A 25,207-nucleotide genomic window follows, 5' to 3' on the forward strand; every position below is an offset into this window, starting at 1 on the left:
TGGGTCTCCATCTTGGCTCTGTCCCGTGGCCATGGCCAATAGCTGCAGGCTGTATATAGGTTGTAGAAGGCTGGATGGGACAATCCCAAAATTCTCTTCTAGCTCCAAATCCCGCGGCTTTAGAATTGTGTCCTGGTGAGTTTGCCTCTAGCATCCCCGTACCCTGGCTTCCACCCAACCATCTCGTTTCCCTGCTGTCTGTTCAGGACACCATGGGTAGGGGGGCTCCTGCCACAGCCTTCACCTCCTCCTTCCATCAGGGCTGACCTATTCCATGTCCTTTCCGACATGGCTAGTGGGCTCTAATGGCCAATCTGATAAACTGTTGCTCACTGCACATCATCCAGCAAATGGCTCAGCTTTCCTGGGTCCGGTGATGCATCATGGGAAAATCTCAGTGTCAGGACACTGTGGTTGAGATCCTCTATGGCGGATGGTGAGATGCTCCCCCAACCGGCTGTAGGAATCAGAGCTGGCCAGGCCACACCGGCAGAGGCATGTGTCACCTCCAGGCCCCAGACCTCCTCCTCCCTGGTCCCCTGCTCTGTTCAGGAGCTGGGACCCTGTGACGTTCTGTGCTTTTCCTTACCCCAGGTTCCTGCGACTTTAGGGGTGCCCTTGAGCCCCTTCAGCATGAGCACGCCACCAGGCACCCCTCCACCAGCGCAGCTGGCTAATGTGTTGGTTTCCAGCCTCCTGCGGAAGCCCCTGCCCCTTGACATCTTTTATCAGGAGAAAAATCCCATAGGGAGCAGGTGTGCTGCAGGCTGTAACCAGCTGTGTGTGATTGGCGGGGGAGTAGTTGTGCCCTTGGCCACGCTTCAGCCTTCTCTCTGAAGCCCTCCCTCTGCTCGCACACCGCCCTGCAGGACAAGGCCACCATCTGCCTCCTGCCCCAGCAGTGAGAGGGTATCGAAGGCCGGGCTCCTGGTCCCACCCTCGCTGGCTGGAACTTGGGCTCCCACCCACATTGCAGACCCGTCTCCGGCTCCTCAGTACCATAGATGCCTTGGGCACCTCAGCCATGAACTTGCCGTCTGTCAGAGCGGACAGCCAGCTCTGTAGGCAGAAATGTCCGTGCTGAAATAAGGCAGACAAACCAACCAACACACAAAACCCAGTGCGCTTCTCTGCCTACGTAGTGCCCGGAGCTCTTTCTCCCTCCTCTTGCTTGTAAGGAGCAATGACTCAAAACGAGGAAACCAAAGGTTTTAACCCAAATCACCTCTAATTTGATAAAAGACCCAGAGACTCCAGGACCCTGTTATATCTGGGGTGCACAAAACCCATCTTCTCTGCTGGAATAAACCGGTGCATTTGGGAACCATAGTAAGATGAGAAGGAGTAAGTGGAGTGTTCCACGGGACGATCCTAGAACAGCACACAGCTGGCTCTCAGCTCAGAGAAGCTGCAGTGGTAATCTTAGGAGGTGGCTTGGTCTGAGCAAGGGTCAAAGCCACTGGGTGACGAGGCTGGGCCCCTCCGGACCGTGCTGGCTTGCAGTGGATGGTCACGCACCCCCCTGTTCTCATGCCCCAGGAACCTGGGTTTCTCTGGCCCTCTCTGCCTCCTGGCTGGTGGCGAAGAATCTAAATGGACCATGAATGTAAGATTCCCCCAGGCAGGACTGCAGCCATTCACTTAGCAGGTGCAGAGCGCCCACCGAGCCCAGGCCGGTGCTGGGAGCCAGGGAGGGAGAGGCTCACACCGCTTGTCCAAGGGCTGTGCTCGGGCTCGCCGTCCTGGCACTGCCACTCCCAGGCTGGACTTTGGTTTTCCCAATGCAGAGGAGCTCGGGTGTTCTGACTCACTCTTATGGGGAGCTCGTCAATCAAATCATTGTGGGAGATGAAAAAAATGATGCAGGGGCTGACGTCATGGCATAGCAGGTAAAGCCTTGGACACCGGTTCTAGTCCCGGCGGCTCCACTTCCCATCCAGCTCCCTGCTAATGTCCTGGGAAAGCAGCGGAAGATGGCCCCAAGTGCTTGGGCCCCTGCACCCGTGTGGAGACCTAGATGAAGCTCCTGGCTCCTGGCTTTGGCCTGGCCCAGCCCTGGCGTTTGTGGCCACTTGGGGAGTGAAACAGTGGATGGAAGACCTCTCTCTCTCCCTCTCTGTAACTCTGTCAAACAAATAAATAAATCTTTTTTTTTAAAAAGTGACAGGAGGCAGCAACAACCAAGTAGGTACTCATGTCATGCCCCCCCCCACCCCCCGCCTTGCTGCCCTGGAGTTGGGCAGGCACTACCCACCCTCACCCCGTTTCCTCCCTTACACACTTTTGCTTTCAGCTTCCTGCCCTCTCTTCCCCACTGATGAGGGAAGGGCTTATATTTGGTGCTTTTATTTATCCAATATCTATTTAAATAAGTTCTCAGTTAACCCTTGTAACGCTGTGAACATTTAGGGCGGTTGCTCCATTTGAAAACAGAGGACTGGATTTGTCAAGCTTACGCAGCTGACCACGCTGGGAGTGGGCGTGGGGCTCTAGAACTGGGGCTGCTCAAGTCCTCACAGAGGCTCTGTCCACAGCCGCCTCCTCCAGGAAGTCTTCCTGGATTCCAGTTCATTATTAATATTTCCCTTCTGTGAATTCTTATGTCACTTTTCCTCAGTCCTGTAGCCTGTGTATTCTAAGTCTGTCTTCTGGGGGTTTGTGCCTGTTTTTTTTACTCCCCTAACTCAGAGTCCCTCGGCTCCTTGAGGGCTGTCTCTTGTTGATCTTCGTGACTCTTGTTCACCACCACAATGCATCCACACTTTGCCTCCAAATCACATTAGGATGTCCTGAAAATCGGCTAGCTCAGGGGTCCTCGGAGCGTGGGCCCAGACCGCCTCACCCGGGAACTCATTAGACTTGTGGATGCCCGGCCTGAGGGCGGCACCGGCCACCTGTGCGTGCACGACTTCCCAGGTGTTTCTGATGAGCCTGACCTTTGAAGAACCAGCAATCACTTGTTCCTGGAGGCCTGGAACTGTGGTTTTTAAACTTCAGCACGAAGGAGACCACTCAGAAGACCTTCTAGAAAACGTAGGTGTGTTTGAAGCAGGGGCCTTTACCTAGAAGAGGTAGTTAGTGGTGGCGAGGGATAGCAGGCCCAGGGTGGCTTCCCCTGGCTCCGATCGGATCGTGTTGGAAATTGCATGTGCCAGCGCAGTCTGGGTGTGGTGGAAAGCTACAAAACTGGGACCTAAACCAAAGGGAGCGTTGTTTGTTTAGGTTTGATTGTAGCGTTAGTCAGGTGGTAGGAATACCGATTTTGGAAAACATAATCTTGGGCCGGCGCCGTGGCTAGGCAGGCTAACCCTCCGCCTGCGGTGCCGGCACACCGAGTTCTAGTCCTGGTCGGGGCGCCAGATTCTGTCCCGGTTGCCCCTCTTCCAGGCCAGCTCTCTGCTGTGGCCAGGGAGTGCAGTGGAGGATGGCCCAAGTCCTTGGGCCCTGCACCCCATGGGAGACCAGGAGAAGCACCTGGCTCCTGCCATCGGATCAGCGCGGTGCGCTGGCCGCAGCACGCCAACCGCGGCGGCCATTGGAGGGTGAACCAACGGCAAAAGGAAGATCCTTCTCTCTGTCTCTCTCTCACTGTCCACTCTGCCTGTCAAAAATAAAAAAAAAAATTTAAAAAAAAAAAAAATCTTTCCATTCTGGTGCAAGCTACTTCTCTTGATGCAATTTACAAACAAGAACACTGGTTTCACGGCTGAGTGCAATTGAGTGTTTGAGATCCCAGCAATTTACTGCAGCTGGAAGCCTTGTGGTGCAGCTCCAGACCCCCAAGGAGGCAAAGACAGGGCCTTTGCATGGGAGCTCTGGCCGGCAGGGTTTACGCTGGTTCAATCCTGTTGATCACTTCCCCGGTCTCCTGGCCACTCTGCCTGGCTTTGGTGGTTACTGGGGCCAAGGTGACCCGCAGAAAGCTCCCTTGGGGCCCCGGATTCCCTGGAAACTGAACACAGCGGGCAGGAATGCTCCTTGCTGGGGCAGGCAGAGGATCTGTGTGTGCCGACGGTCTGGGTGAGCTCCAGCTCACTGCTGGAGAACCCCAGATCACCGAGGGGGACCCTAGAACTGAGTTCAGGTCAGTGGTGCTGGTGCCGGGAGGGGGCCCACCACCCACAGAGGCCGGGTTACCTGGGGAAACGAGCCCATGGGAGGACATCTCACTGTGGGCCCAGCTAGCGAGGAGGGCCACTTTCTTTCTCAGCCGCTAAGCATGTTATTCCAAATCAGTGACGCTGAAAAGATTTATTTAAAAGACTATGAAATATCCCTTTTTAAAAGGGAAAAATATGACCCAGGGGATTAGAACGGAGGTCACACTCAAGAGTCAAGTGTTCCTGAACTTGCAGGTGGATTTGGGAAGCTCATTTTGTTGGCTTTCCCTACCCCTTTGCCACCTTCCCCTGGGCAGGACAGGGCCCCCAAGCGGGCTGCTCACTCTGTCCCTGGGCCTCCTGGGGTCCTCGGAGAGCCACTCCCAGGACGCCACAGCCCGGCTGCCCCGTGGAGCTCCCAGGGTGACAGAAATCTTAGCCAGCAGGCATGGCGGTGGCACCATCCATTCAGACAGGGAGCCAGCCAGAGTCCTTGAGGCCCCTGCCTGCCAGGTTGACCCTTTCTTGCCATTATGAAGGTGATGAGCGAGGTGTCAGGGGCTTAGAGCACCGGCTGCCTTCCATTATCCCGACAGCCGACCCGCTACGCCCATGCACACCCGCCCTGCTCTGCTGCCTCCCTCGCCACACCAGGCTCCCCCTGCAGACCCGCCCCTGGACCTGGGTCTCTGCTGGAGGGGGGCAGTTGATTAAACGGCCAAAGGGATCAGTAGCTCCCTGGTCAGGACCCTTACTGCCTGCAGCAGCCTGCTGGGCGCCCTGGCCCGCACGGCACCCTTAGCATGGCTGGGGAGGGGCTAGCATTTCACGTCCCACATCTCTGTTTATCTGGAGAGCAGCTTAATTGCCCTCCCGTTTGTGAAGCTTGTTCTCTCTGGATAGAAGCTTGGGGAGCTTGGGGTTTTCTCTCGATTCTTGAAAAACGCCATTGCTGTATTCTCTGTCCCTACTCTTTCAGGGGGATGAGTTGGCTTTCTTCCCTATCATTGCTGCCTTCTCTGGGGTGTGTATTTTTTCTCTAGCCCCTTTCAAGATGTTCTCTTGGTCTTTGATGTTCAGCAGTTTGATTAAGATGCAGCCTTATTTGAATTTATCCTAGGGGAGCTTCATTGTACATCTTACATCTATGAGTCCATTTTTTCCCACCACACTTGGAACATTTGCAGTAATTTTTTTTTTTTCCTGTCCTGCTTTCTCTCTCTCCCCCCCGTTCTGGACCCTGATTGTATGCACGTGTCAGCCCGGTATTTTCTCCACAGTCTCTCATTTTTTTTTTTTCATAGTGGATAATTGCTATGGTTCTGTCTTCAAGTTCTCTAATCCTTTCTTCTGCCATCTTTAATTTATTTGTAGCTCATTTGGTGCATTTTTTTCTATGTTGGATAATACACTGTTCTGTTCTTGAATTACCATGTCTTTGTAGTTCTCATTTGTTTCCTGGGATTCCCCCTCTCTCTACTCATTGAGACCACATTTTCCTGACGTCTCCAACCATAGCTATAACGCTTTGCTGTCTGTGTCAATTCCAATAGCTGGGACACCTCAGGGTCTGTTTTCTGTTGAGCGTTTATTTCTCTCACATTTTCCGCTCCTCCACATTTCTAGTGGATTGTACCTGTTTCCCAGCGTTACAGTTAACACTTTAAAAGGAGTCTGAATTCTGCTGTCTTCCTTTAGTGAGTGTCAGGTTTTGTGTTGGGGGAGGGAAGGGTTATTGTACCAGTGGTTCTCCTTGGTTTTAGGCTTCGACTGGGTATTCCAGAGTAGTCCTGACTTGAGAGCATGGTCTTTAACCCCATGGCCTGGTCCTTCTTTGGTCTTACCTCCAAACCTGGAACATTAGCAAGGTGTTTCCCCTCTGTGGGGCTGGAACCCCAATGTTCTCCAGCACCCTACTGTGCCTGATGTCACTGTTCTGCTCTTAGTTCCAAAACAGGTGCTTTTTGGCTGGATCTCAACAGAGACTCACTCTGCCGTGTGCAGCCCAGCCCTCAGCCAGAGGTCTGTGGAAACCTCCCACATAAAAATTTCTGTGTCCCTATCATAAAAACCCCTCCCTCACCGGGGTACCCAGAGTGTGGGGAGCAGGGAACTCATCTGACGTGCCTCTTTCCCTTCCTGGGGGTCCCTCTTAGCCCATTGCCCAAGCCCTGAAAACCTGTGTATGTTCTGCTTACAAAGGATGGCAAATCCAGTACCAGTTACTCCGTCGTGACCAGCAGTGGCCAGCCCTCACATTTAGGGATGCAATACTCTATGTGGTTCATTATTTCTTACTGCTGGATTATAATGTCATTGTTTCCCCATTTTATGGAGAGGGACACTGAGGCCAGGAGAGGAACTGGCCCGCTGTCCCCTGGGGGAAGTGCTGATGGTTTTCTCATCCCTGCGTCTCTGTTGCTTGCTTAGTGAATATTATTCAGTACAATGAGAGTGGCAGAGCCTGGGGGATAAGTGTTGGAAAATGTGCTCTGCACGCTTTGTACTTGAGATTTGCTGGTAAGAGAGCTGCCTTGGAGAGAGAATCTTCCATCTTGGGGGGGAGGGATCCCCAGCTTCCAGACTTTGTTCCAGTCTCTCCATTTAAATACTGTTTAACTGTCTTAAAAACAGATCTGCGGCCGGCGCCATGGCTCACTAGGCTAATCCTCCACCTGCGGCACTGGCACACCGGGTTCTAGTCCCGGTCGGGCGCCAGATTCTGTCCCGGTTGCTCCTCTTCCAGTCCAGCTCTCTGCTGTGGCCCGGGAGTGCAGTGGAAGATGGCCCAAGTGCTTGGGCCCTGCACCCCATGGGAGACCAGGAGAAGCACCTGGCTCCTGGCTTCAGATCAGCGTGGTGCGCCAGCCACAGTGCACCAGCCACAGTGGCCATTGAGGGGTGAACCAACGGCAAAGGAAGACCTTTCTCTCTGTCTCTCTCTCACTGTCCACTCTGCCTGTCAAAAAAAAAAAAAAAAAAAAAAAAAAAAAAAAAAAACCAAACCAAAACAACAACAACAAAAAAACAGATCTGCCTTTGCTTATGCTGAAGAAGCACAATTAGAAGATTGAATCCAATCCTTTAAAAAATATTTCTATACTCATTTGAAAGGCAGAATTAGAGAGATCTTCCATCTGCTGGTTCATTCCCCAAATGTCAGCAATGGCCCAGGCTGGGCCAGGCTGAAGCCAGGAGCCAGGAACTCCTTCCAGGTCTCTCACATGAGTAGCAGGGACCCAAGCACTTGGGTCATCTGCTGCTGCATTCCCAGGTGCATTAGCAAGGAGCTGGATGAGAAGTGGAGCAGCCAGGACTTGAACTGGCACTTGTATGGGATGCCGGCACCACAAGCAGTGGCCTAACCTGCTGAGCCACGAAGCTGGCTGAACTGTAGTGTCTTGACCCAGGCAGGCTTCGTTGTGGCAGGCTGTTGAGAAGACGCAGTGTAGGAATAGAAGGCATGGGGGGAGGACCATCTTGCTGTGGTTACCCCGAGCTTGCCACCTTCTAGATCAGCTGGGAGAGACCAGCCCTTGGCTCTAGCTTCATTGGCTGCCACCCCAGTCCTCTTGTGTTGTAACATCACTGATTTGTCGCCACTCCTTGGAAAATACCATACCCAGCGACAGCTCTGTCCCCCACACTGTTCCCCCTGCTCCCACAGAAACTCCTACACACCCTTGCAGATGTTCCTCAAATGCCCCACTTCTCGGGAGCTGCACCCCGCTCCCCAGGAGAGGGTTAATCGCACCTTCCTTTGGTTGCCCATGGCTGTCTGTTTGCATGAGTCCCAGAGAGACCCAGTGCGTTCCTTAGGAATGAGTGTGTTTCTCATTCAGCTTTATATCCCTGGCACCTAGCGTGGTATCTGACCCCATAATACATGCTCATGAAATGCTTATTAACTAATGAACAAGCCAAGCCTCTGCCTTTGCATTGAATCAAGCATGGTCCTTGAGAGCACCCTAGGATAAAGCATAATTTCTCTTGCTTAGGGTACCTGTCAAATAGTTAAGGTCATCCATCCTGTTCTTCTAACTCTCTCCAGCCTGAAGCCCCTGTCTCTATGTAATTGTCCTTGGACACTGTTCCACGTGCCACTCCTCCTAAGAGCCTCATGGAGTAATAGGTGTCATTGTTTCCCATTGTATGGAGAGCGACACTGAGGCCAGGAGAGGAACTGGCCCACCGGCACCCAGCTAGCAAGGGCAGAGCTGGTTTCAGCCCGGTGGGGGCTCCCTGGCGCCGCTGCGGCCACAGCCACAGATGACAGCATTTCCAGAGCTCGCACCATCCTGACTGCCCTTTCGTCGCCGCCCACCCCCCCCCCAGGCTGCTTTTTCAAATGTGATTTGTGCAGCAGAGTCAGCGGGAGTGTGACACCCCTGCTCTCTAAATGACAGTGTCTCAGCATGGGCTTCCATGGGGCTTGGTGCCAGCCAGCTTCTAGTTGACACTTACATGGTGGATCTTTTAGCCCGTCAGAGAACTCTCCTTGCTCTTACGTCCAGTAGTTTAATCTTCTTGGCTTCAAGCAAATATCACAACATTTTAAGATTTTTTTTTTTTATCTTTGTTCAATCACGTAATTGTATCCTTTTCTTTTTTTTTTTTTAAGATTTATTTATTTATTTGAAAGAGTTACAGAGAGAGGTAGAGACAGAGAGAGAGGTCTTCGATCCGCTGGTTCACTCCCCAGATGGCCACAACGGCTGGAGCTGCACTGACCCGAAGCCAGGAGCCAAGAGCTTCTTCCCAGTTTCCCACGTGGGTGCAGGGGCCCAGTGACCTGGGCCATCTTCTACTGCTTTCCCAGGCCACAGCAGAGAGCTGGATCAGAAAAGGAGCAGCTGGGACTAGACCCACTGCCCATATGGGATGCCGGCACTTCAGGCCAGGGCTTTAACCCACTGCACCACAGCGCCAGCCCCATAATTGTATCCTTTTCAGCTTCATCATTTTTAGCCCTGTCTTCTAGGAGTCCACCATGTTGCTGATGACCTAATCTTTTACCCAGAGGTCCAGCCTCGTGGCCACTGGACGCCTCCCTCCAGGTGGCACTGACCCCGGAGCTGGCATTCTCTGGGCATGGTTTCCCAAGTGGTTATCAATTTACATAATCATGTAGTTGTCTGACTCTTATTCTTTATTGTCCTCAAGGATGCCCTACGTGACTTAGCTCAATGGCTTATTGAGATTCAGAGACACTGTCTTTAGAACCCTCTCATTCTACTTCAGTGTAATTTGAAGCTTATTTAGAGTAAAAAGGTCAAGTTTGGGCAGCATGATCAACTGTGACATTTTCATTCTTAGATACCTGGAACTCAGATGCTGGCCAACCTCACCACATCATGTAGAGAAAATCTGACATGTGAACATTTAAATTTACAAAATCCTGTTGGAGGTTAGGACGTGGTTAGGTAACCTTTGGGTCATCCACTTAATAGAATGTCAAACAACGATTTCTAGTGGTGTTTCTAAGAGAGTCTGCAATACCATGGAGAAGTTTTATGTAGTAATAATGAGATTAAGTAGCAAGATGCTTACTTGTATAGGTGCATGACCCTAAGAGTTTAAAACAAGGAGAAAAGAACTACATAGAAAGAGAAGCGAGGATTCTAAAACGTTAACGATGGTTGGATGATGTTGCCTTTTTCCCTCCTCTGCATTTTTGCATCATTCCCAAACTAGTGCAGAATGAGCATGTATGATTTGATTGCAAGAATGTTTTCAGGTAGGAGGTCGGGGAAACTTGCTGTGAGAATAAATGTACCCAAAACACATTCATTGCAAAGAGAGCAGCTGCTGAGAGAGAAGGAGCAAGTGCCACGGCACGTGGCCCGGGAGCGCCTGCAGACCGCCCTTGGCCGCCCTCTGCCGCCAGCTGCCCACCTTGTCCTGTGTGAGTCCCACCTCCCACCCAGAGCGGCAGCCCTGTCTCAGCTGCTGGCCCCAAGGACACAGGGGACAGGCTTACCCAGGTGGGCCAGGACCCTGGGAGCCGGACAGTCCTCCTGGGGCCGGGGACAGGTGCTGACCCGACCCACAGGCTCCTGGTCCAGTTACTGAAGCCCCCCCAATGCTGGCTCCCATCTGCTTGATAACAGATTCCTCGTCTTGGGGCTGTGTGAGCTGTGAGTCCAGCGATGCCAGGAATGTGTAGCCCTGTGCCAGGCAGCTAGGAGGCGCTCGGCAGTGGAGCTGCGTTTTACTATGAGTGTTAATCACCATCGGAGGGAACCTGGAGGTCTCAGACACTGAAATTCTACCTCTGCTAGAAAATTGCACTGGCGTGGTTGGCCACACTCAGCTCTTCTTCCAGGATACAAATTCATGGCAGAAGGGTGGGCCCAGGTCAGGAAACCTTTTCCTGATTGAATTTGTTAAAATAGATGGATTAGGAAGTACCAGTCTTATGTGGGAGGAAGGGGATTTAACTCCAAAGAACAGAATAGTGGGAGCTTCTTTAAATCTTGCACTGGCAAATTGGCCAAAGCAAAGGGTAGCTCTAGTGCTGGGAATGTATACTAGAAGTGATATTCAAAGCAGTTAATCTTTGGGCCCAACCAATCAGAAAAGCCATTGGCAGTGACCAGTCAGAGTGGACAGCAGCTGGGAGCACGCTTTGCCCCTACCAAGACTGGAGGGCGGGGCCTGGCTTCCCCGAGGGGTGCACAGAGCAGTCCACCTGTGACTCCCACTCCCGGTGTGCAGCACAGCAGCCCTGGTGAGTCAGTTTGGGAAGAGGCAGCGCCAGTCCTGTGTTTTTATCCTGGCCTCATTCTCTTCTGGGATATCATGTTTGCCTCGAGGGTCCATCACACACCTGGCACCATCTCTCCCATTTTCTGGGTGAAGACAGTGGGGAAGGGAGCACATTCCTGGCTCAGCTCCACCTATGGCTCCCAGAGGGCATGGCCAGCAGATGTTCTGGGGAATGAGGACTTTAGGGCATGGGCATGGAGGTGTTTTACTGCCAGTATCTTCTACGTAGAACTACAGCTATCTGCAAAAACCATGCATTCTCCCAGCAAGGAGCCTTTGTAAAACACAAACTTATAATTCCATTTTCCATGAACTTTTAAAAGATACTTATTTATTTTCAATTTATTTGAAAGTCAGACAGGCAGCAAGATCTTCCATTCTTGTGGTTCACTCCCCACATGCACTCAACTTCCAGGGCTGGGTCGAGCCTAAGCCAGGAGCCGGGAACTCCGTGGGGCTCTTGCACGTGGGTGGCAGGGGCCCAGGCACTTGAGCCGTCACCTGTGCCTCCCAGGATGCACATTTAGCAGGAAACAGGATCAGAAGTGGAGCAGGCGCTTGAGCCAAGTATTCCTATGTGGGAGTACCTAAGCTGCTATACTAAACACCTGCCTCACCACGCCCCCCACCTCCCGCCCCAGCCCCGAGTGTAATAAAGCATTGTGACCTGCAGAATGCACCCGAGGTCTTCCGTGGGTGGATTTCCCCATTTCCTATCCCTACACCCTCTGTTATGGAGCTGGAGTTAAAGATTCTCATGAGACTCGGCACAGGAGGGGCTGCCTGGCTTGGATCCATGGCTGGAGGAACCGGTGTGCAGAAAGGTGGTTTTCAGGAGCTTGTGAGCTGGCTCCTCGGAGCCCAAGGCCGGGGGGACTGAGTCGGGGCCTTCTGTCCTCGCTCTGTTCCCTGGTCACTAGCTGCCCTTCCAACCCTGACCACCACCACCAACGCACAAATGCAGACGCTGGGGAGAGAGCGAGGACAGCCGAGTGTCCTCGTGGCTCAATAAAATGGGCACAACTCACGGCACCGCACCCCGCCAGGCTCCTCCGCTCCAGATCACTCCGGGCCTCTCGCCAGCCCTCTGAGGAGGTAGGCCAGAGCATCCTCACCTCACTTGGGGTCTAGGGAGCCCCTGGGGTCCAGAGTTCATCTAAGGCCCCACTGCTGAGGGGAGGCCGAGCTGGGCCAGAGCTGCCTCCAGGGACCTGGAGAAGTCACTGATGCACCAGGCAGGGCCTGGACCTGGGGGGGCTCCTCCTGCCCCCCTCTCTGGTGAGAGGCCTCCTGAAAGGAGGGGTGCTGGCTTCTGCCTCTCTCAGGAGGACACCTGGAGAGCACAGCAGTTCTGGGACCCCGCCAGACCCCGCGGTGTGCAGGGGTGGAGCCAGGACGGACATCGTCAGCGCTGTGTCCCAGCCTCTCCCTCACTCGGTGGTGCCCTGCAGTCTCCTGCCTTCTGGCACTCCTCGCCCCAGCACCGCCCCCACCTCCACCCACTCCCCACCCCGCACTGCCACGCTGCTCTCTCCTTCATCCCCCACCCCGGAAACTCACTGAGAGCCAGGGCTTGTTTCTTAGGGGCAGAGCTTGCCACCCAACCCACACCACCGGCTGGAATACTTCTGTCAGTAGGACAACTCTTCCTCACATCCACTTTACAGAGATAGAATGAACATACCATACAGTTCAGCCACGTGAAGTGTGCGATTCAGTGGCTTGGTGTAGTCAGAGTTGCCAGAATTGATTTAAAATCATTTCATTCTCCATAAAGAAAATCACCCCCTTAGTTGTCACATCCCTCCCAATGTCCCTCATGATCCCCAAGCCTAGGCTACCACTAACTATCCATCCATCCATCCATCCATCCGTCCGTCTGTCCATCCGTCCGTCCATCTGTCCATCCATCCATCCATCTATCCATCCAACTATCCATCCATCCGTCCATCTGTCCATCCATCCGTTCATCCATCTATCCACCCATCCAACTATCCATCCATCCATCCATCCATCCGTCTATCCATCCATCCATCCGTCCATCCATCTATCCACCCATCCAACTATCCATCCGTCCATCCATCCATCCATCCATCCATCCACCCACCCGTTCATCCATCTATCCGCCCATCCAACTATCCATTCGTCCATCCATCCACCCATCCAACTGTCCATCCATCCATCCATCCATCCATCCATCTGTCCATCCATCCATCCTTCCTTTCATCTATATATCCATCCATCCATCCACCCATTCATCTATCGTCTCTCCACCCATCCATCGTCTCCCTTCCTATCAATCATCTCTTCACCCATCCTTCCTGTTCTGTGGGTTTCACATGCGAGTAGTCACATGGTATACTGCTGTTCCTTGTGGCTGGTTTCCTTTCACTCAGTATGTTTTCACAGTTTACCCACTTGGTAGAAGCAGGTATGAGTACTTCATTTCTTTTTATTGCCAAATAATATTCCATGGTGTGGGTATATCACATTTTTGTTTATGCATTTGTCAATTGTGGGACATTTGGATTGCTTCTGCTTTTGAGTATTATGAGTAATAGCGCTATGAACATTTATGTACAGGACTTCTCTGTGAACAATGTTTTCACCTCTCGTGGGGGTATACCTTGGAGTGGAATGCTCAGGTCATATGTTTGAGGCTACACCAGACTTTCCAAAGTGGCTGCACCATTTTACATTCCCACCAGCAATGAGTGAGGGTTCAATTTCTCCTCATCTACAGCAACACTTGCTTTCTCTTTTGGTTCTTTATTAGTATTATTCTACCCATCCACGTGAGCGGGAAATGCTGTTTCATTGCGGTTTGATTTGCATCTTCCTGGTGGCTACTGTGGAGCATGCTTGCATATATTTCTAGGTCACTTTTATGTCTTGACTGGGGAGCTGTGTATTCAGAACCTTTGCCCATTTTATTGAACCATTTGTTTTTTAATATTGCATTGTAAAAATGCCTTATATAATGTAAATGCAAGTCCCTTATCAAACAAATAGTTTGCAAAAACCTTTCAACCCAGACTCTGTGGGTTGTCTTTTTCCTTTGTTGATATTGTCTTTTGAAGCACAAATGTTTTTCATTTTGCTGATATCCAGTTTATCTATTTTCCCTTTACTGCTTTTGTTCGTATTGTCATACCTAGGAAACCATTACCTAATTCAAGATCAGGAAGACTTATGCCTGCTATTTCTCAAAGTTTTAAATTTAAGTTAAAGTAATAAGTTAAATTATTACAGTTTTAGCTCTTACATTTAGGTCTCCAAGCCATTTTTAGTTGATTTTTTAATGTATGGTGTGGGATAAGGGTCCAACTTCATTCTTTTATGTGTGGATATCTAGTGGCCCCAGCACCGTTTGTTGAAAATACTGGTTTTACCCTATTGAATTGTCTTGGAAACTTTGCAAATCCATAAATTAACTGTAAAGTTTAGGGTTCTTTTTGGACTTCCAGTTTTGTCACATTGATCTATATGTTGCTTTTATGCTCATTCTACACTACCTTGATTACTGCAATTTTGTAGTAAGTTTGGAAATGAGGAAGTGTGAATCTTCCCACTTTGTTCTTTTTCAAGATTGTTTTGTCTGTTCAGTCCATCAAGAATGACGTGCTGCAACATGGTGTGAGATGGCTGACTCTGGAAACCATTATGCTAAGTAAGAGCCAGTCACCAAAAAGGCCACGTGTTGCATGATTCCATTGGTATGCAATGTCTGGAAAAGGCAAACCCATGGAGGCAGGTACCCGATGAGTGGACCTAGGGCTGGGAAGTGGGACGTGGCTGCTGACAGCCCTGGGAATCTTGGTGTGACGAATGCGCTCTGGAATCAGGAGACAGTCATGGCTGTACAGCCTTGTTCCTCTACTAACCCACTAAGTGGCACCCTTCAAAGTGGGGAATATCATGCATGCAAATTGTATCTAAGAATTTAAGAACTCAATCTGAATACCTTAAATCTGCTGTGATGTTTCAGAAACCAGTGTTACAGCTGTTTTGGGAAAATGGTTTGGCAGTCTCTTTAAAAGTTAAACAGGCAGACTTCTGTCACACTGGCTAAGCCACTGCTTAGAAAGCTCACATCCACATCCCAGATCCCGGTGCCTGGGTCGGGGTCTCAGTTCCACTCTCTGTTCCAGCTTCTTGCTAATGCACACCCTGGGGGCAGCAGATGATGGCTCAAGTAGTGAGACCCCTGCCCTCCCTGTGGGAGACTCAGATGGAGTTCCCAGCTCCTGGTTTAAGCCTTGCCCAGCCCTAGCCATTGCAGACATTTGGAGAGGGAACCAGCAGATAGAAGCTCGCTCTCTCTGTGTCTCTCTGCCTTCCAAATAAACAAAATTTTTTTTAAAAAAAATAACAAATGTATAGGATGGGTATTTGGCCTATTGATTAAGATACCCACATCCCATAGTGGAGTATTTGGGTTCTAGTTCTGGCTGTGACTCCCAATTCCAGCTTCCTGCCAATGCAGACTCTGGAAGGCAGCAAGTAATGGCTCAAGTACTCGGGTTCCTGACACCCACATGGGAGACCTGGATTTTTTCCTTAGCTCCTGGATTCAGCATGGTTCCGCCCTGGCCATTGAAGGCATTTGAGGACTAAGCTAGCAGATGGAAGAGGCGCTCGCTTGCTCCCTCGCTCTCGCTCTCTGCCCTTCTTTTTCTCCCACACTTGTCTTTCTGCTTCTCAAATAAAAATAAATAAATAAATAAATAAATAAATAAAAGCTATGCTTACATCTACCATATGATCCAGACACTTCCTTTCTTTGTATTTACCCAAGAGAAATGAAAGCATACGTCTACACCAAGACCTGTATACACATGTTCATAGCAGCTTTGATTTTCATAGTCAAAAGCTAGAAGCTCCCCAATCCCATCAACAATTGAACGAACTAACTGGCTTTTCCATACAGTGGAATTACTACTTGGCGATAAAAGGGAAAGAACCACTTCTGATAGTAGGGCTGAAACTCAAGATAATTGTGCTGAATGAAAGAGGCCAGATAAACAAATGAAGTCAAAACCAAAAGATTCATTGATAAAAAATTCTAGAAAATGCATTCTAATCTATAGTAACAGAAAACAAGTTAGTGATTGCCTAAGGATGAGGAGCGTGGGTTTTGGGGGTGACAGATACATTTATTATGTTGAGTGACAATGGTTCCAAAGATGTGTGAGTGTGTGTGTGTGTGTGTGTGTCTCAAAACTTACCCAGATAATATAGTTGTTATATTTCAGTTATACCTCAATCCAGTTGTTTTAAAATAAAAATATTGGGGCAGGCACTTGGTACAATGGTTAAGATGCTACCGGGGACACTTGCATCACACATCAGAGGGCCTGGGTTCAAGTCCCGGCGCTGCTTCCCATTCCAGCTTCCTGCTAGTGTGTACCCTGGGGGCATCAGCTGATGGCTCAAGCAGCCCTGTGGGAGGCTAAGCTTGAGTTCCTGGCTTCTGGCTTTGGCCTGACCCAGCATACGCTGCTGCAGGCATTTTGGAAGTAAACCAATGGAGGAGCTTCTCTCTCTCTCACCAGTAGATATTTGAGTGCTAACTATGGCCTAGGTGCTAGAGACACAAGGCTGAATCAAAAGATTCTAGACAAAGTCCTGCCTTCCTGGAGTTTATATTTAAGTGGGAAGCCGACATAGGTCAGGTTTTCTTTAATGGTGAAGCACTTCCCCACACAGCTCTTCCAGGCCTGGACGGAGCAGTTTCCTACCCCTCCCCCCAGTGTAAAAGGACTGGCAGCACAGCTGGGAGCAGGGCCGTGCGTGGCCGGAGCCCACCACGGAGTACACTGTGGTCAGACTGTCCTCTCTCTCTCTGGACAGCCTGACCAGCAGGGAGTGGGTCACACCTGGTGGTCCCTCTTGTCTAAGCACCACGGAGACCTGCCGAGCCAGAGGGAAGAGTGGGAAACTCGGGGACCCTGGGATGACAGGGTAGGGGCCCTGGTGCTGGAGAGCCCGCTGGCTAATGTTTTTGCTCCTAAAGGACTTGATCTGCGTCACCCCTCTTCTCCACTGACTGCCCCTAGCAGGGGCTCCCTTTTTGTTTAAACTCCTTTGAGTGGCTTCTGCAATGGAGAATTTTGCCTCCCCATTCCCTTGGGAGACAGCGAGGGGGAGATGCTTCTTCCCGTCAGCCTCACACTTGTGAGTGGACTGACTTTGTTCTCCAAGCTGTTGTCCTGGGAGGGTAGGCTGGAGGGATGGAGGGTCAGGTAATTCCAAAGCGGAGGACAGGTGGAGGCAGGCCTAGGAGACAGCCCCACAGGGGTCTTGAGAAGCCATTGGTGAGAAGGCACTGGGCTGAACCAAGGTAGGACGGGATCGCAGTGGGGAAAAAGTGAGGCCCAGGCAGAGCTGCAGCGATGGGGGCCGGAGAGCTGGGAGCAGTGTGATGCGCCTGCCAGGCAGGTGTAGGAGACGTCGGCAAGCCGGATCCTGGCTCCCACACTGCCGTTCCTCCATCTCCCTCTCTCTCCTTTCCCCCTTGAGTCTTCCCTCTCTTGAGCTTCCTGGCTCACAGCTTCCATGAAGGACATTCCACATCTGCTAGAAACAGCCGGTCCTGAAGAAGCCTCGCATTCGGAAACAAAGCCCCGGGCCTGCGGTTCAGACACTCTGGTTTCCAACCTCCATTCTGCTCCCAACTCCCCGAGCCACCAGCAGCACCTCGCCCTGCCTGGTGCCTTGGTTTCCCCTTCGGAAAGCAGGAACGGCAGTTGCCTCTCCTGTCCTCTAGGAGGCCAGAGGCAGCAGTTGAAATTCAAACAAGACAGGGTCTTCTCAAAGCCCAAAAGGGAGACCAGTGGGCCGGTCGGCACCAGGGGCCTGGGTCCCAGCCCTACTGCTCAGTGTCACCTGTACACCCTCAAGCAAATCACCCCACCTGGGAGGCCCTCCTCCCCTCTCACTGTCACATGAAAGAGAGGACAGGCCCCTGCCCTGCACAAGGCTGCGGGTGAGACCAAGTTAAAGGACACGGGACGAGAACCTGCAGAGCTTGTGTGCCAGGCTCTGTGACCCCAGGAAGCCAGGCCTGAGACACTTAGCTGGCAGGGACTCGTGTCCCAGCGTCTTCCCCTGCAGGCCACCTAGAGACCAAGGCCCTGGCTCCCAGACATGAGGCTCCATGAGGTCCCAGCAGGCTTCACGCTGGAGCTCCTGGCCTCTGCCTGTGTCCTCTGCCTTCTGGGGAGGCCAGCTGTTTCCTACATACCTGACCGTGACCAGAGCAGCCAGGTGCAGAGCTTGTCCCCATGAGGATCCCAGCACCCTGGAGGTGTGCTGCTGTCTCGGTGACGCACAGTGAGTCTGGCCGTGGAGCTCTGGAGTTTTCTGAAAAGTTGCCATAGGATGTCGATGGATGGGTAGGAACTCTGGGTTAACCGGAGCCACTTGTCCTCAGAGACGCCGACGTGAGGCTGGGTGCGAACTCGGAAATCGGCTCGCTCGGCTGCCCAGAGAGCCCCCAAACAGTGCCTCACCTTAGGTGGTGGCCAAGTCTGGATGTGGCCTGAGAACGGGGCAGAGCAAAGAACAGAGAAACCAAAGCGGCCTCGTAGGCAGCTCTGTCGCTCTTTGGTTTCTAACTTCAGAGTCATTTGCAGTCGGAACACCTGGTCAACCAAGTGTTCCACACTTGGACCTGTAGTCCTGTACAGTAATGAGCGGAAATTCAGAAAGACCTAGAAGCAAGGAAGCCATTCAGTCATCAAAATTAAATTCTGTTCCGTGGGTGCCGTGTACCAAGGCAGGAAATTACATGGGGACATTTTAGAGAGATTTCCAGCAACAGAAGTTGAAACAAAAAGTCTTTTCCATGTAACCCTCACTTAGCCAGAACACCAAGACACTTCCGCAGAAGCACCACTTTTTTTCTACAACATTCGACTTCCTTATAAACAATAGATTTTTTTTCTCAGATATGGCTCCTGGCTTAAGCAAATCAAATCTACCCAGTTTTGAACATGCTGGGTAGCTACATAAGGAATATTTGTTTACATTGCAAAACCACGATCCTATGACTGAAATAAGATTTGTCCCCCACGTTCAAGCAGGAGTTTAATCCCCAAAGTCTTTTATAAATGATATTAAGAGGCTAGAAACTTAATCTGATTCTGGTACTGAGAAGGGGGGCCTTGGGAGGTGGGTGGGCTGAGCTAAGGTCATTTGGGTGGAGCCCGAAGCCTGGAGGGGGAGAGACCGCAGTTAACAGACACCTGTGCTCCCTGTCTCCTGGGAGGGAGAGAGAACACAGTTACAGACACCTGTGCTCAGGCTCTGCCAGCGACGAGGGCAGCATCAGAGGAGGCCCTGAACATTCGTTATACCTCTAGATCTGTGAGGCAAATAAACCTCTTTTCTCTGTAAAGGCAGCCTGCCTCAGGTATGTCATTATAGTAGCAAAAGCTAATTAACGCACACCACTTTTTTTGCAAATAGGTGTCCCTCAGTGAATATTTTAAGCAAATCAAGATTTTCTTCCACCCTAAGTGGGCCCCAGCAACACATGTGCTATGTGAAGTGACACTCTGCTGAAGTCTCTGTCAGTGGTTCGATTGCATAATTACACCCAAGCGAATCCTATTGGTTCCTTCAGCTCGACTTTTTTTTTTTTTTTTTTTTTGACAGGCAGAGTGGATAGTGAGGGAGAGAGATAGAGAGAAAGATCTTCCTTTTTGCCTTTGGTTCACCCTCCAATGGCCGCTGCAGCCGGCACATCGTGCTGATCCAAAGCCAGGAGCCAGGTGCTGCTCCTGGTCTCCCATGCGGGTGCAGGGCCCAAGCACTTGGGCCATCCTCCACTGCCTTCCTGGGCCATAGCAGAGAGCTGGCCTGGAAGAGGGGCAACCGGGATAGAATCCAGCGCCCCAACCAGGACTAGAACCCAGTGTGCCGGCGCCGCAAGGCAGAGGATTAGCCTGTTAAGCCACGGCGCCGGCCTCAGCTCAACTTTGATTGGAGAACAGGGAGGCAGAGTAGGGGCAGAGGTCCCAAATTCCGAGCGGCAAGACGAAGGAGGTGCAACCAGGTAGATCCGGCAGCTGCTCTGCCCTGGGCGCTGCCGCTGGTCTTTGCACAGCCCAGATGGGAGCCGCCACTGACGCTGTAAAGCGGCCTTACTGAGCCCGAAGTCACGCATCTTGCCATTCACTCACTTAAGTTGTGCAGTTCTTGTTGCTTTTAGTGTATGCGGAGTCGGGCACCATTACCATCATCAGGTTGAGAATATTTCCATCCCCCCAAACGAATCACAGTGCCCATTAACAGCCACTCCCCAGCTCCCTCCACCCTAAGCCTCAGCTCCTAAGCAGTCGCTGATCTGTTTTCTCTAGAAGCACCTAACCTGGACACTTGATATCAATGGAAGGGTATCCCATTTGTCCTTTGGGGACCGGCTTTTCTTTAGCGTACTGGTTTTAAGATTCACCTGTGCCGTAGCACCCAGCAGCACTTCGTTCCAAGCACTGCTCCATCACACGGACAGAGCGCAGTTTGCTTAGCGGTTCGCCTCCTGGTGGACACTTGGATTGCTCCCACTTCTGGCTGCTGCGAACGTTCACAGACAAGCTTGGGCGTGGAGATGTGCTTTCATTGCTCTTCGATAGTCCCCTGGGACTGGACAGCTCTTTTCTCTTTTAACCTACAGAGCTATTTTGTAGAAGACCTTGCTGCAGTTTCTTTCATTCCCATGATCCTCTCCTCTAATAACTCTGTTCATATAAGCACCTAGAGGGTGTGCAACAAATACCAATTAATTAGAGGGAGGAATTCTTAGTTTTTAAATGACATTAATTTGACTTTTCATAACTGAACCCAACATAGCTCCCAAGTTTCTACATTCCCTTCTAAATGCTCACAAGTGGTCCCTCCCTCCCTCCCTCCCTCCCTCCCTCCCTCCCTCCCTCCATTCTACATATACAGAGATGTGCCTGCTATTCAAGGTAGAATCCAGCAGGAGCAAAAGCAGACCTGGTCCCTGCTGTCCTAGAGCTCCCAGTGCATTGGTGGGGACCCAGACAGGCAGTGTCTGCTTCAGAGGGTGGTCAGGGAGGGCATCCCTGAAGTGGTGGCATTTAGGCCCTGACCTGCAGGGTGCGAGGGAGCTGTGAGACAGGAGGAGGCAGTGCCGGAGCAAGCCATGGGCGGCGTGGCCGCAGGTCCAGAGCAAGGCAGGCGGACACCAGAGGAGGGAGTGGGGGCCTTGACAGAGTTTGGACTTTAGTCCAAATGTGCTGGATGCCATTGGAGGGTCAGGAAAGTTAATGGCGTACGACAATTGCCGTTCATCCAGCCCGAGTTCTGTAAGTCATTCAATCCACCTGCCTCCTCTTCCAGTTGGCCCCCCGTGACCCCGGGGTTGCTCTGTGTGACTGGGGCCAGACAGTTCCTTGTGGTGGGAGCTGTCCTGTCCATGGGGGGAAGTTTGCAACGTCCCTGGTCTCTGTCCACCAGAAGCCAGTAGCTCCAGTCCCAAGTTGTGACAACTAAAAATGCCTTTAGTCATTGCCGAATGTCCCCTGGGGCCCCACATCACACCTCCAGCTGTAAGCCACCGTGTTATCCAAAGATAGCTTGCCCACTTTGTGAGTCTCCTATGACAAATCTAAGTTCCCAACTTGGTCTCTTTCTGCCACCTGGGAAGTCCCCAGGGCCTCCGTACACTCCTGCAGGAGATGCCAGCTCAGGAAATGGATGTGTCAGGCCCAGCTGAATCGACAGCTCTGCGTGGAGGGGGCCACTCCTTACCTGGCTCCATCTGCAAGGGTGACCCACTGGGGTAGTCACTCACACAGGACGGCAGAGCCCAGGAGCAGCCCTTTGGGCCCTGGGCTCACTCAGGGTCGGGGGGGTGCCCGTGTTGCCCCCAGAGTTCAGCCAGCTACGCTGTCAGGGAGGGGCTTAACAGAGGGACGAGAGGCAGGGACCAATTCCAGGTCCTCCCAAGGCGAGGCTTGGATTTCCCATTCAGCACCTTGAGCACTCACGAGGCACCTGCTCTCAGCCAGGCTGGGAAGACGGACAGCTAAGCCAGTCTCCTGCCTCAGGGTCAATGCCATGGGTGTTCTGCTGAAAGTGATCAATGGCCAGTGACTGGCAGCTCTGTCTACTCCGCTCTGGGCCAGCTCTGGGCCAGCTCTGGGCCAGGCTTTCTCTGCACACAAGAGGCTACAGTCTGGTGGGAAAAGCAGCAGGGTGGCAAGCCTTAGGGAAATGGAGGCTTTTGAATGTACAAATAAAGTACAAATAAAGAAGTGACAGATGTTTGAGGTGCTGGATGTGTGAGTCACCCCAACCCGTGCACCACGTGCTGGAGGCAGGTGCTCAAGTCCCACACTGCACCCCTACGTTACTAGGCATCCACTGAAATTTTGTAATACTTTGAAAATGACGTGCAGACATGAAATAGAGGTTGCATAAACTCTGCCAAGAGCCCGGGCTAGGCTGCATGGAAAGGAAGTGGGGCTCATAGGGCAGGTGGGATATGGAGGTGCGGTGGGGTGGGGTGGTCTTCAGCCTTGCCCCAGGCTGGCCATGTCTGGGCTCCAGACCCTTCCCCAAGAGCCCACGAGCAGCGAGCCCGTCTCTAGGGGCTGAAGCCAGAAGAGGTGGGCTGGGCTCTCAGAAAGTGCCTGCCTGCCTCTGATTCTAACGGAAGGGCAAACAGAACAAGAGGCTCCCTGTAGAATCCCAAGACGGGCAGGAAAAGTCTGTGCACGAATCTCGCAGGGGGAGATGGCCCGGCGCGCCCAGGACTTGTGGAGCTGCAGCAACAGCGGCTGGCGCAGAGACCCCCACTGCCTGCAGTGCTTGTCTGTGTGCGGTGTTCCCGTTTCTGGTTTTTCAGTTTTTGTTTTTGTTTTTTTTTTTTCCTTTTTTGGACATGGGGGTCTGGGAGAGTAGGTGTTATAGGGAATGAGACCGAGTTCAAAGTCACAGAAAATTCAAGTTGACAGAATGGCATGCATTTCCTGACCCTTCCCTCTTGGGCATCGAGTTTAAAAGGAGCTTCCCCTCTGTGGGACTCTGAAGTACTTACATGGAATAAAGGCGCTGATAAGTCCTGCAATAATTAACCATCTAACTTGGAGTTCTCCGAATGAATTTGACTTGAAACTGCCTCTCCAGATAACATCTAATGATAACTAATAACACTGGGAGACTGAGCTAGTCCAACCCCTTATTATAAGTGCTGTCTTAGGAACTAAACCCGTGGGCCCCGGGAATCTGGCCGCCCTTATTAGAAAGGGATCCTTGAGGCCCTGGGGCAGCACAGGAGGAGAGGGGGAGGCAGGCCTGGCCTTTCCCCTTCACCTGATCGAGAGCCCAGGTCGAGCCTTCGTAGGCAGGCACTTCCACCTGCAGGGGCTGGGCGAGGTCTCAGAGTGATCTGACCATGCTTTTCTTCAGGACCTTTTCTTTGTCTTTCTTTCTATAGATTTGTTTATTTTATTTTTTAAAATATTTATTCATTTATTTGAAAGGCAGAGTTACAGAGAGAGAGAGAGAGAGAGAGGTCTTCCATCCACTGGTTCACTCCCCAGGTGGCCACAATGGCTGGAGCTGTGCCGATCCAAAGCCAGGAGCCAGGAACCTCCTCAGGGTCTCCCACATGGATGCAGGGGCACAAGACCTTGGGCCATCTTCTACTGCTTTCCCAGGCCATAGCAGGGAGCTGGATCGGAAGAGGAGCAGCCGGGACTGGAATTAGTGCCCATATGGGGTGCTGGCACTGCAGGCTGGGGCCACAGCGCCGGCCCCCCTCCCCTACTCTTGTAGGTCCCAGGATGAGTTTCAGTGCAAACCATACCAATTTCCTTCTCAGAAGAGCATCTTGCAGCCCACAGCCTGATACAGTGACCTGACATAGGCTGAAATATTGGAGAGGACCCAAACTCATATCCACGAACAAGATATCCAGAACAAAAATTTACAGAGCTTTTAAATTTTTAAAGAGATGTTTAAAATTTAAAGAGATTTGAAACCACCGAGAGACACTGCCTCGTGCAGCCATTTAGCTCTTGTAATACTAATAGGAGAAGACGTCTGTAGCAGATGAAGTCAAACAGAGGGTTAAGATAAAGCACAATGGGGTCATTTCATCCTTGGGGAAAGAAGTCTGCCTGTGCATGCAGAGAGAGAAGGGAGAGCAGGGGTAGCAGTCCCCTTAGGGGGTAGGGTGGGGGTCCCCTGACAATTAAGGGGCGCCAGTCACTCTGAAAGTCACTGGCTGACCTCTGAAAAATGGTCCCGTGCCACTTTCATCACTACAAAACCCAAATTCAACAATGCAAGGGTCCCTTCAAGACAGTGAAACGAGCGCTCCAGAGAGGAATCAGCCACGAAGGCCGAGCGTGTCCTGGGAAGAACAGGTGCCGGAGCCGGGGACGGAGCAGGAGCTGGCCCTTGCTGCAAGTGCAGCCGGGCTTCACGGCTCACTGAAATTTTATATTTTTTGATGGAGAAACAAAACATCATGAAAGACCTTGCCATTCGACTAGACAAAGCCTGGCGCGTGGCGTGTGAGAAGCCCCTGCACGCATCTGCACGGTCGTGGAGATGCCCACATGGCATTCCGGGGCAGGACTTGTCCAGAAACAACATCTTCAACTCGGGGCACCCCGAGGAGGGACACACGGCCTGGAGGAAGTCCTTCGCAAAGTAGGTTTCCTTCATCCTCAGGTTTTACCCAAAGGTTTCGGCAGGCTCTGGCCCAGTGTGGAGAGAGTAGCTCTGATGGTTTGTCCAGACAGTGTCTGCAGCCAGGACTGTGATAGGCAAAATCGCACTCTTGGTAGAATGTTCCTTTGCAGTCTCCCGGTCTCCCCTCCCCACCCCCTTCCCTCTCTTCCTTCCCCATCCTCCCTCACACCTGCCTTCTCACAAGAGAGATGGGGATAGCCATTTACACTTTAGTATGAATTGTAACCCAGAGACACATAGCTCCAAAATGCTTACGTTTAAAGTTGGACTTTTGGTTGTGAGAGGGAAGGTTGAATTCCAGGACAAGGAATGTTCTGGAATCAGCTGGCAGTATGTTGCAGGCCACCTTCCTGGTTCTGCTCCAGAAATCGTCCAGCCTGACTGTTGTCCATGTGCTCTGGCCCAGAGCTCTGCCCGGGGCCTCCCCCAGTCCTGGGGGCCCCCTCTGCCCTCTGGAGGGAGTACGCCCTTGTTTTCCAGGCCAAGTGATGCATGCGAGATCTCTGGTACAGGCCACTGCACCCTTTGTAGGAGAGAATTTCAACTCCACGGTGGAGCAGGCCTTGGACTCACAGTTGAGAGCCCTATAGAGATAATATTGGATT

The 25,207-nt window shown here is 51.8% G+C and overlaps 1 protein-coding gene across 1 annotated transcript in view; it reads left to right on the forward strand.

Moving 5' to 3' along the window:
- Positions 1-25,207, forward strand: part of MAPK4 (mitogen-activated protein kinase 4) — a 51,630-nt gene that overhangs the window by 671 nt on the left and 25,752 nt on the right. The gene's annotated exons all lie outside the window — the stretch shown is intronic.

The sequence above is a fragment of the Lepus europaeus genome, chromosome 9 (assembly GCF_033115175.1).
Source record: "Lepus europaeus isolate LE1 chromosome 9, mLepTim1.pri, whole genome shotgun sequence".
In the NCBI taxonomy this organism is placed as follows: domain Eukaryota; kingdom Metazoa; phylum Chordata; class Mammalia; order Lagomorpha; family Leporidae; genus Lepus; species Lepus europaeus.